Source organism: Galeopterus variegatus, unplaced genomic scaffold (genome assembly GCF_000696425.1).
Source record: "Galeopterus variegatus unplaced genomic scaffold, G_variegatus-3.0.2 Scaffold2517, whole genome shotgun sequence".
NCBI classification, from domain to species: Eukaryota; Metazoa; Chordata; class Mammalia; order Dermoptera; family Cynocephalidae; genus Galeopterus; species Galeopterus variegatus.
The window spans coordinates 99,466-104,642 of NW_007728628.1; positions in this window are offsets into that span (position 1 = coordinate 99,466).

Below are 5,177 nucleotides of genomic sequence, written 5' to 3' on the forward strand. Positions count from 1 at the left end.
TACAAAATCAACATACAAAAATCAGTAGTATTTCTATACACCAAAATGAATTAGCAGAAAAAGAAATCAAGAAAGCTATCCCACTTACAATAGCAACAACAAAAACACCTAGGAATAAATTTAAACAAGAAGCTGAAAGACCTCTATAATGAAAACTATAAAATACTGATTAAAGAAATTAAAGAAGACACCAAACATGGAAAGACATCACATATTCATGGATTGGAAGAATATTGTCAAAATGACCATAGTACCCAAAGCAATCCACTGATCCAATGTAATCCCCATCCAACTACCAACAACATACTTTACAGAAATATAAAAAACAATCCAAAAGTATATTGGACAGTAAAAGATACCAAATAGCCAAAGAAATTCTGAGAAAAAAGAATAAAGCAGGAAGCATCATACTCCCTGACTTCAAAACATACTACAAAGCTATAGTAATCAAAACAGAATGGTATTGACACAAACACAGATACATAGACCAGTGGAACAGAATAAAGAATTCAGAAATAAATCCATGCACTGACAGCCTCCTGATTTTCAACAAAGGAGCCAAGAACATATATTCGCAAAAGGAAAGTCTCTTTAGTAAATGGTGCTGGGAAAACTAGATATACATACACGAAAAATGAAAACAGACCCTATTTCTCACAATATGCAAAAATTAGCTGAAAATCGATTCAAGACTTAAGTGTAATACCTGAAACATTTAAACTTTTAGAAGAAAACACAAGGAAACACTTCACATCTTAGGATTGGGCAAAGATTTCATGAAAAATACCTCAAAAGCACAGGCAACAAAAGCAAAACTAAACAAATAGGATTATGTAATACTAAAAAACTTCTGCACAGCAGAAGAATCCATCAACATAGCAGAGACAACCTGCAAAATGGGAGAAAACACCTGCAAACTCTGCATCAGACAAGGGATTAGTGTCCAGAATATACAAACAATTCAAACAACTCAGGAGTAAAATACCAAGTAACAGATTTAAAAATGGGCAAATGAGCTAAATAGATATTTTTCAAAGGAGGATATACAAATGGCTAGCAGGTACACAAAAAAATGCTCAACATCACTAATCATCAGGGAAATGCAAATCAAAACCACATTGAGGTATCATCTCACACCAGTTAGACTGGCCATTATTAAAAAGACTGAGAATAACAAATGCTGGTGAGGATGCAGAGAAAGGAGAACTCTTCTACACTGTTGGTGGGAATGTAAACTAGCACAGCCATTATTGAAAACAGTATGGAGGTTTCTCAAACAACTACAGATAGAGCTAGCATACAATCCAGCAACCCCACTACTGGGTATATACCCAAAGGAATGGAAATCATCTTGTCAGAGGAATACCTGCATTCCCATGTTTATTGCAATTCTATTAATAATAGCCAAGATATGGAATCAACATAGCTGTCCATCAACAGATGACTGGATAAAGAAAAATGTGGTGTATCTACACAATGAAATATTTCTGTGCTATTTTTAAAAAGTGAAATACTACCATTCCCAGCAACATGGATTGGCTTAGAGAAAATTATATTAATTGAAATAAGCCAAGCACAGAAAGAGAAATATCACATGTTCTCACTTATTTGTGGGAGCTAATAAAAATAAACAAATATACAAAAAAATGGGAGGGAGGAGAAGACACAACATCACAACAATTCCTTGAACTTGTTAAGGTAAGTGAACAGATATAATGTTGATGGGGGGAGGGGGAAAAGAGAGGGGGAAAAGGAGGAATAGGTAAAGGGACACAAAAGTCGACTACATTGTACATTAATAAAACAAAATGAAATAATAATAATGGTATGAGTTTTGTAGACAAGAAAATGACTCTCCATTTCTCCATTTTGGTAAAATAATGAGGCTTTACTTTTTTTTTCATGAACTTTTTTTCCCTTTCTTTTATTATTAGCATATTCACTATTACAAATCATGATTTTTCTTTATGGCCCTTACCAGACCTATCCCTCCCCAAATTCCCTCCCTTGATCCCTCCCCCCATCCCTAGTAACCTTAGGTTTGTTCTCTCCTTCTGAAAGTTCAACAAATCGTTGTGGTCTTTTCTTTCTTTCATTCTTTCTTTCTTTCTCTTTTTCTTTCTTTTTCTTAAGATGCAAAAGCTCTTTCTCTCTTTTTTTCCTCTTTCTTTTTTTCTTTCCTTCCTTCCACCCACCTACCCACCCACCCAGCTATAAGTGAGAACGTGCAGTATTTCTCTTTCCTTGTCTGGCTTATTGCACATAATGTAATTTTCTGCAGACTAATCCATGTTGCTGAAAATAGAATTTCATTCTTTTTTACGGCTGAGTAGTATTCTATTGTGTATATATGCCACATTTTCCTTATCCAGTCATCTGTCAAAGGACACTTAGGTTAGTTCCATATTTTGGCTATTGTCAATAGAACTGCAGTGAACATGGGAGTGCAGGTATCCCTTTGACATGATGATTTCCATTTTTGGGGATATATACCCAGTGGTGGGATTACTGGATCATATGGTGGATCTATCTGTAGTTGTTTGAGGAACCACCATACTGTTTTCCATAGTGGCTGTGCTAATTTAGAGTCCCACCAACAGTGTAGAAGAGTTCCCCTTTCCCTGCACCATCTCACTCCAGTTAGACTAGTCTTACTTAAATGTGATTCACAAATATAAATTTCAAATGGGGCAAAGTATAAAAATAAAATTCAAGCTATAAAAAAATTTTAAGCTAAATATACGGGGAAATATTTATGATAATGGCTTAGGAATATTTTTCTTAAAAAATCTTAAAACACATGTGAGAAGAAATCAATAAATATGACTACAGCAACATTAAAAACTGCTGCTTAGTGCTGCTTTGTGCTGCCTATCTTGGTTTTATCAATTTGTAGAAAGTCTTTATATATAAGAAAAATTAACTGTTTATCTGTTGTTTTTAAATCTAGCTTTTAGTTCTGGTCAAGATGGCGAAATACACGGTCCTCAGCATAACTCTCTCCCACAAACCAACCAATTTACAACTATAAAAATGTAACATCAGCCAAGCTGGGGCTGCTGGAGCTCAGGGGAAGAGAAGGAGAGACCTACAGAGTGCATCAAGGTGGGAGAAACCACCATGAGAGAAAGAAAATACCTGAGTGTTTCATGCCATGGCCGCTTTAAGGCTAGAACTGCAGAGCACATGGAGCAGGAGCCGGCAGAAGCTGCAGCTGTGCCCTTTGGATGGAGTTGCTTGGAGGCGGCAGGTGAGAAGAGAGCCTTGGTGGTCCCCAGGACAGCAAGACCACTAATAGGGTTCCCGTGGACCCACGCAGGAGCAAGGAGCCAGAACAGCTGTAAAAGGGGAACTGTGCAGAGGTCAGTGAGTCATTGCAAGGAACTGACACAGGGCCCATCCCATGGGAAGTGTTTGGAGCATGGGCAGTGCAGGAGACAGGCCCACCCAGAGAACACTGGGACACAGCAAGAACAGCCAATCCACTCCCCAATCAGCGGAGGACCACTCAGAAGAGACTGATCAGGAATGCAGAATTGCATGGGGTGCAGTTAGATGAAAAAACTCACCCAGATCAGACTTTGTACACAACCCAGGTGCATCGGGTCTCTAGAGACCTGGAAGTACCTATAAAGTCAACTATTAAACTCTGAGCCACACAAAAAGTCTTCCCTAGGGAAACAGCAACAAAACAGCAATTTAGCTCAACCACACAGCTCAAGTACTGGTTCCAACAGGAAGTTTCACTGTTTTAGTAGTAAGCAAAGGACAAAAAATTAGTTTCAGCCCAGGTACACCACCAGGACCTTGGGGCCTGCCCAGGGACCCGAGGCATGGAGAAGTGGACTGGACCCCCCTCACACAACCAGGAACACTGCACCAGCACCTCAGGACCCACCCAGGGACCCAAGGCATGGAGAAGGGGACCGGACCCCCTCCCACAACCAGGAACACTGCACCAGCACCTCAGGGCCCACCCAGGGACCCAAGGCATGGAGAAGGGGACTGGACCCCCCTCCCACAACCAGGAACACCATGCTAGTGCCTCAGGGCCCACCCAGGGGCCCAAGGTATGGAGCCGGGGAGCAGACTCCCCTGCCAAAACCAGCCACACCATGCCAGCACCTCAGGGCCTGCCCAACGACCCAAGGCTTGAAGAAGGGGGCCAGACCCCTGTCCCACAACCAGGCACACTGCGCCAGCACCTTGGGGCTCACCTGGGGACCTGAGGTATAGAGCTGGGGACTGGACTCCTCTCTCACAACCTGGCACACTGTGCCAGCACATCGGGGCCTGCCCAAGGACCCAAGGTATGGAGAAGGGGACCAGACCACCCTCCCACAACCAGTCACACCACACCAACACCTTGGGGCCCACCTGGGGACCTGAGGTATGGAGCTGGGGACTGGACCCCCCTCCCACAACCTGGCACACAAGGCCAGTGCCTTGGGGCCCACCTGGGGACCCAAGGTATGGAGAAGGGGCCCGGACCCCCCTCCCAGAACCAGGCACACCACACCAGTGCCTTGGGGCCTGTGACTCGAGGTATGGAGTCAGGGACCAGACCCCTTCCCACAACCTGGCACACTGTGCCAGCACCTCGGGGCCTGCCCAAGGACCCAAGGCATGGAGAAGGGGACCAGACCCCCATCCCACAACCAGGCACACTGCACCAATGCCTTGGGACCTGCCTGGGGAACCAAGGTATGGAGCCAGGAACAGGATCCCCCTCCCACAACCAGGCATACCATGCCAGTGCCTCAGGGCCCAACCAGGGACCCGAGGTATGGAGTCAGGGACCAGACAACCCTCCCACAACCTGTTACATGGTGCCAGCACCTTGGGGCCCGCCTGGGGACCCAAGGCATGAAGCTGGGGACTAGACACTCCCCACAGTCAGGCACACTGCCAGCACCAAGGAGCATGCCAAAAACATCACCTCTGTGTGGGTGGCCCACCACAGCCACCACCATAACCATGGCTGCCATGAGAGCAGCTAGATGCTACAACCACCACACAGATGGTCCGCCAACCACTGGAGTGCAATCACACAAGGAGAGTCACCATCAGAGACCAAAGGAAAGAAGAGGATGTCTCTCTCCACAAAGCCCATTTCAGAGTGACAGAAGAAGCATCTGCTCCGTGATAATATTGGGGGACCTGATCACACCTCTCAG